Below are 7,769 nucleotides of genomic sequence, written 5' to 3' on the forward strand. Positions count from 1 at the left end.
ACCCATGAAAAGTAGTCTTAACTTCCAAGCATGCTGTAAGGAAAGTGCAAGTTAAACCTAGCTGTATTTAAGCATAAGGATACCTCACTCACTAGTTGTGACCGTATCCTTGGGCAAATGACTTACACGCTCTCTGCCTCCATTTCCTCATCTGTGAATTGCTGATAATGTCATATCATTGACATACTTTTCAAGATTAAATGATAACCACATGATACTTTTCATTAATGGTTATTAAAAGAATGACTTTTAAGGGCTAGAAAATTCAGGTCTTTTGCATAGTTGGTAGAATAGATTATTTTTAGGAAGGGTGAAAACTTCCTGAAGAATTAAATCACCAATCATAAATCTTGTATATACTGTAAACACACACACACACAAACACACAAAATCCCTATACATATATTCATTTTAATTTTGATGTGACTAGGGAAATTTTTATTTTAAAAGCCCATTTTAAGGAAGACTATTTCTCTCTTTGTTTCAGATAGTAAATACATGGCTAAACTAAATCATCAACATCATGGTTGGAAGATTCAGTTGGAGGAGAAGAAAGCATCTGTTTGGCAAGGACTTGTCAACTTGAGTAAGTCCAAAAGTTTTACTATAATCCTTCCCTTTCTCCACCCTTTTTCCCCCCTTTCTCTCCAAAGCTTGAGAAAATATGCAAGTCCTTACTCAGATCTCTTTGGGAAGATGCTGTCCTATTTGAAACTCAAGGATGGCGGCATGCAGAACTGCAGTCATATGTTTAAACAGACTCCCTGCCATAGACACAACTTGGTGTCCTTGGCAAAGCTCTTTTTATTTCCCAGGGAGGCAAGAGTTTAGAGTGGAATAAAGAGCTGCATTAACAGCAGTGTCTGAGAGTCTGCACCTGCCTAAAACAGTCAGCTTGCACATTAGTCCCAATCGATTGGATTTACAGAGAAAGGGGGAAATAAAAAGACCATCAAGTCAACCCCCTACCCCTGTCCAGCCAGTGGGACATATCATTCTTGTCTTTGTTCTTTATGAATAGTTCCAGACCCCATGATGCCAAATAAACCCTTTGCTATTTGTACATCATTTGAGGTGAAGCGGTACCAGCTTTAAGCCTAGACCCTATGCTTGGAGGTTCCAGAAATTCCCTGAGCACCTCTGGCAGGCCTTCTAACTGGTGGTATTAAGATTTCATCAGGACATGCCGGACACGTGGTAGACCCAGGCTGCAAACAAGGGGGATGAGAATGTATAGTGAGCAGAATGAAGATGTGAGAGGTCCAGCTGCCCAATTATCTCTTCTTTCTCTCTCTCTCTCTTTCTTTTTCTCTTTCTTTCTCTCTTTCTCTTTCTTTCTTTCTTTCTTTCTTTTTTAATATGGAACACTTCACAAATTTATGTGTCACCCTTGAGCAGGGGCCATGCTAATCTTCTCTGTATTGTTCCAATTTTAGTATATGTGCTGCTGAAGTGAGCACCCAGTTGCCCAACTATACTCAGCACTTCACTATTGTAGCCCAAAGCAAAATGGAAACATAAACAACATGCTCCGGCTGAAGCAGAGGTGAGGGGCAAGAGCCCACCTGATGAACTGCTTAGGTGTTATTCCTCAGATATCTCTTTGGAACAGATATGGCTTTGTGTCAATCATGGTGTAGTCAGGAAAAAACTAGATCATGCCAGGTGGTTCAATAGCACTAATTTAATATGAGTAATATGGTTATGAAGGTGTTGGATAACTGAAAGTCTTAACAGTTTGGGTCCTCCAAGAAGCAGACACCAAGGTGGGAATAGGTACACAAAAGGTTTATTGGGGGAAACATCTGTGAAATACAAATGAAGAGTGATCAGGAAGAGGCAGGGAACATCTTGAGACAGTGAGGCACGTCTGACACCTGTGAAAGGATTGGGGAGGAGGAGTCTCATCCTTCGGTACCGGTCTGTCAAAATCTCAGATACCTGGATGAGGAGTCCCCAAACAATAGTTGTTCCTTAGAGGAATCCTGCACTGGGTAGGAATGAACCAGCTCTAATGCCCCTGCCACGTGCAGTCATTGGCTGGGAGCAGCCTGGGAAAAGTGTGGTCTTGTCCAACACCAGGTGGGTTCATGGGGTGGGGGAGCATCTGGGGCCAGCAGTCAATTATGTTCCCCTAATAATTAAAGGAACGTGTTAGCAATGTTCCTCTGTGGCCACCAGAGTGAGGAAACCCAGAAATTAGTAAAAGTAGGAAGCTGCTACCATCCCTAGGCTAGAGAGGCAAAGAGAGGAGATGATGTTACAGATGCCGTTTCTCTGTAGATACTGGAACAACAGAGAAATGCAGCCACTACTGGAGAGACCATATGTAGTGAACAGACGAAGAAAAGCACCTGAGCTCCTCCCCGCTCCTGCTCTCCAGTCTCCCACAGCGTGTACCACCAGCCAAACCTAACTAGCAGCAAGGGAAACTGAGAGACTGAAGAAAATTCTTCAATGATACGTAGCTAAGCAGGTAAGGGTGTGGAATATATCCAAGAGACAACAATCAAATGACTGGCAGACGATCCAAGGAGGACGTGAAAATCACTGATACAGTGGAAAAAGAAAGGGATTTGGGTTTATTTATTTAAATATATTTTAAAAACATACAAAACAACTATTATGGGCCAGGCATTGTACAAGGCATGGAAGATAGAGCAGTGAACAAGAAATAACATTTCCTGTTCAGAGCTTACATTCTTGAAGGAGAGACAAAACGACACAAAAAGTAATCAAAGAAACCAAGTAATTAAAATCTGTGAAATGAATGTACTTAGCTAGTCCTCCTGACTCGGAATTTCTTTTAAAAAATAACTTAAAATGTTCGGATTGAGACAGACCACTTCTAGCCAAGATGGAGTAACAGGGACCATCTTTACTTACCTGCCTGAAACAGCTAATTGACCTGCATCAATGGAGGACAGTGATCCCAGAGAGGTAATGTCTCTAATGCCCCAGATTGCTATTTGTAGGTGTTCAGGTTGTGTCACTTGGAGGCAAAACCCTGGCAGAGTCCAGTGAACTTCATGAGTTGAGGAAATGGAAATGAGAGTCCAGAGAAACCAAGGCAGGTAGAATTGTCAGGGTAGGGTACTGGAGAAGAGAGAGAACTTCAGAGATCTATAGACAGTCTCTCTCATAGACAGCTGAGTATTGATCAGCATGTACCTGTGAGTAAACTTCCCAAGGTCCGTGAAAGAACCACAGAAAAAGACTAGAAGGAACAGGTGCAGAGCTCACATAGGGAGAGGAATAATGTGTGTTTCCACCAACCAGAAGAAAAGCTACCTAGTTCATGGAGCATCATGCAGAAGACACCAAAGAGATTTGTCTTAGTTGTACAGAAAAATTAGCCTAGACTAAAGGCTCTTCTGGTTCCTTTATCAGAACTTGAAAAATCAAACTGTTCCTAGGTAACTTAATCACATTCTAAGACAAAGCTCAACAATATTTATAGAAACACAAAAATATCCAGCCTAAAAGAGGTAAGATTTCAAATGTTTGGTATTCAATTAAATTTGCCAGGCATGCAAAGAAGCATAAAAATACAATCCATAATGAGGAAGGAAATCAATGAGTTGAAACTGAACCAAAATTGCCAAAGATGATATAATTAGTGGACAGTGGTATTAAAAGAGCAATTAAACCAGGGTAATGTACAAGAAGCTAGAGGAAAGATCGAGCATGTTAATGAAAGACATGAAAGATATAAAAAATGGCAAAATTGAACCTCAATTTTGAGATAAAAATACACTGAATGGGATTGACAGAAGATTAGACAATACAGAAGAAAAGACTAGTAAAGTTTAAGACATAGCAAAGAAACTACAAAATGAAACATTAAGAGGAAAAAATGGCTAAGAGAGGAAAAAAAAGAACAGAGAATTGGTGAGTTATGGGACAACTTCATGATATATAATACATGTGTAATTGTAGTTCCCAAAGGAGGAGAGCATAAAAATATTTCAGGATAAAATGTATGAAAATTTTCAAGCCGTGAAGGAAAACTGTAAAGCCACCGATCTGAGAATATCAACAAACCCCAAACAAAAAGACCATGAAGAAAAATACACCAAGGCATGTTATAATCAAATTTCTTTAAAGAGTGAAAGAAAAAAGTCTTAAAATCAGAGAAAAATGACACATTAGATACAATGAAACAAATATAAGGACAATAGCAAATTTCTCATAGGAATTAATGGACGTTAAACAACAGTGGAGCAGTATCTTTAAGCTACTAAAAGAAAAAATAATCCCTCAACCTAGTATTTTTAAGTCAGAAACAAATAGTTTTCTATAACAAATATAAAGTAAAGGCTTTTTGAGATATGCAAAAGCTGAAAGAATTTACAATGAGTAGACCCTCATTACCAGAAATATTAAAGGAAGTATCTTAAGCATGAGGCAAATGATACCACTTGGAAATCTGAATCTACAAAAATAATGAAGAGAACTGGAAATTTTAACCACACAGATGACTATAAATACTTTTCTCCTTATTATTAAAATCTCTTTAAATGATAATCATCTGTTTAAAGCAAAAGCAGTAACAGTGTATGGCGGAGTTATCACATATGTATAAGTAACATGTATGACAACAATACCACAAAGGCCAAGGGGGAAGAAATGACAATATGCTCTTACTAGGTTTCTGCACTATTTGTAAAGTAGTATAATAACACTTGAAAGTAGGCTCTGATAAGTCAAAGATGTATACTCTAAACTGTAAAGCCACCACTGAAATAACATAATGAAGGTTTATATCTAATAAACCAGAGAAGAGATCAAATAGAATCATAATAAATACACAATCCAAAAGAAGGCATAAAAAGAGAGGAATGGGAACAAAGAGCAAATATAACAAACAGAAAAAACTAGAAAGACTGTGTGTTTAAACCCAAACATATCAATGATCATATTAAATATACATGGTTCAAACACCACAATTAAAGAGCGTGGATTCTCAGATTGGATTTAAAAAGCAATATCTAACTATATGTAGCCAAGATGGAGCCCCATTTAAATATAAAGACATAAATAAGTTAAAAACAAAAAGATGGAAGAAGATATACTGTGTTAACACTAATCAGAAGTAAATTGGAATGTTCATATTAATATCAGACAAAAATGGATTTCAGAGCAAAGAATATTACCAGATAATGAGTATCATTTTATAGTGATAAAAGGGTCAATTCATTAAGAGGACATGATAATCACAGCCATGGATATAATAACAGAGCTTCGAAATATGTGAAGCAAAACCCACTAGAACTGTGGTGAGAAATAGACAAATCCAAATTATAGCTGTAGATTTCAAAACCCCTTTCACAATAATTGCTAGATCAAGTGGACAAAAATTCAGTAAGGATACAGAAGACATGAACAACATCATCAATCAACTGGAGAACTGACATTTACAGAATACACCACCAAGCAATAGCAAAACATACCTGTTTTTTTAAGCACATATGAAGCAATTACCAAGATAGAATATATTCTGGGTTGAGTCCCATTAAATTTATAAGGATGCAAGTCATCCAAAGTGTGTATCTAAAAAACATGGAAAAAATATTGGAAATCAATAACAGAAAGACATGTGGAAAACTCCCAAATATTTGGATACTAGATAACACACTTCTAAACCACCCACAGGTCAAAAAAGGAATTAAATAGGAAATTAGAAAGCCCTTTTAATAAATGAAAAGAAAAAACACAACATATCAAAATCTGTGAGACGCAGTTAAAACAGTTCTTAGAGGAAAATTTATTAGCACTAAAAGGAGGGCTTAGTGGACATTGCTTTGGCCCATGTCTCTAAAACTACCACGACATCCATGAAGGTGAAAGAGCTGGTAACTAGTGTTGCATTTTAGTTTCCAAATTATTATAAACATTACATTTATTCTTCTTTGATTTGTCTTGGGGGTTTTGTTCTGTGTAATCAACATACCTTTCATTTTTCCTATTGGTTTCCTTTGCACCATTAGATTCTACCCTGTTGAGACTAATTTTCTCATTGACCCTTTACCCCCATATAGGGCTTTTGGACTCCACAGGTTGACAAAACAAAGTGTTGCCCCAGGTGCCTATTAGCAATATGTCAAGTCTTAATACAGGGAGATTTGAGTTACAAGGCCTTCAACTGTCTTCTGATAAACATGTACTACTTACAACAATGGACTTAAAAGAAGACTTCCACATGTGTTCAGGATAATGGCTGAAGCTGGCCTACATGTGGGGAATCTAAGTAGCCCATGATTGTGTATTACTTGAGGGGGCTCTGTGTCTTCCTCTCCATGGCCACTGCCTGAGTTGAGGCCTTCATCACATCCCCTCAGGATATGGTTGCAAAACCCCTCTTTGACCTTCTTATCTCTTTTAGGGATAGCCCTACTTCCATCACCCTATGTATAGACTACTTCTGAAACACAAATGTGCTATTGACTATCACTTTCATGCTTAAAATCCTTCAATGTAACACATTTCCTAATGACAAAGGACAAATTCCTCATCCTTGCAGTCAACAGTTTTCACAATATGGCTCAAATATTTTTCTCTTTTATCTCACAGGCACTCTAAGAAGCCACAATAAGCTTAATGTTACATACCCATGCCTTTGTTGATGATATTTCCCCCTGCTTTGGTTCCCTTCACCCACTTCAAGACCCAATCAAATATCATCTCCTGCAGGAATCTCTTTGGCTGACTATAAAAATCCAGAGACACAGAGTCTCTTATATATAACATAAGAAGAAAAAAAATCAGATTCAGATTCAGGGGAAGATTTGTCCTCAGTAGGACACTAGGCAATTAAGAACCAGTACCTAAAGATGAAAGTCAGATTTCCTGGCTCTCTGTTCTTTCACATCCAATTATTTTCTATGTAGATGGACCCACGTCTACTTCGTTCAGTTCATGAGTTTTCATATTGGGTTATTTATATGTGTGCATGCATATGTGTGTACACCTATCATTCTATATAATTTGTGTGTTCCAATATGTGTACACTTGTACTTACTGTTACATGTCTATAGATATATGTATACACTTATATATGACTGTGCACATACATACGGTCTATGAGCAAGCGTGGATAGGTATACGACAGCATAGATACAGCTAATTTGCCACTAATGTCTTCTGTGTGGCCTTAGTCTTATAAGTATCACTTATAAGTGTCAAGGCAGAGGTGGCTCTGGTTTCCCTCAGACATCCTGTGATCTTCCATTTGCTGTTAATTTAAATGAACTGAAATGGAGCATGATATCAGGGCAATATGACTGCTAATTGCTTCTTTGTTCCCAGCTGGGCCATAAATGGAGCCTAGCAATTCATCCCTCCTTGCTCCCCAGGACAGGACTCAGGGTCTCTTTCCATTACCTTTTGTTGACAACCTTACTACTGCTTTCTAGACCCCAGGCTTGTTTCCTGACAAGGGGTTCGGCAACACTCATTTGGCAAGTGCAATCTCTGCAGTCCCCCACTGTAAGTTGTTACCTGAGGCCCAAAGAAGCACATTCCTTTACCTTTTCTCTCCGAGAGATATTCCTTATTTTCCTCTAATGGATTCTTTTAAGTGACAAGTTTCCAGCTGTTGTCATGATTTGGCTATTAATGTGGCCCAAGGCTCTTGAGGAGACTTCCAGCTCAGGGACTGCTATCCTGAAGTACAGACCTCCCTATGCGAACCTTAATCTCCGTGGTCAACAACCTGTGTTGGCAAACACTCCTGAAGCGCACAGGTACTGGGGACGCCCTAAGGATTT

At 38.4% G+C, this 7,769-nt stretch overlaps 1 non-coding gene across 1 annotated transcript; it reads right to left on the reverse strand.

Annotated features, from left to right (window-relative positions):
* Nucleotides 1–1,353: 1,353 nt before the first annotated feature.
* On the reverse strand, nucleotides 1,354–1,460 carry LOC119509684. Its single transcript, XR_005211750.1, has one exon. It is a non-coding gene; the product is annotated as a U6 spliceosomal RNA (small nuclear RNA).
* Between the last annotated feature and the right edge of the window lie 6,309 nt (nucleotides 1,461–7,769).

The sequence above is a fragment of the Choloepus didactylus genome, chromosome 14, assembly GCF_015220235.1.
Source record: "Choloepus didactylus isolate mChoDid1 chromosome 14, mChoDid1.pri, whole genome shotgun sequence".
NCBI classification, from domain to species: domain Eukaryota; kingdom Metazoa; phylum Chordata; class Mammalia; order Pilosa; family Megalonychidae; genus Choloepus; species Choloepus didactylus.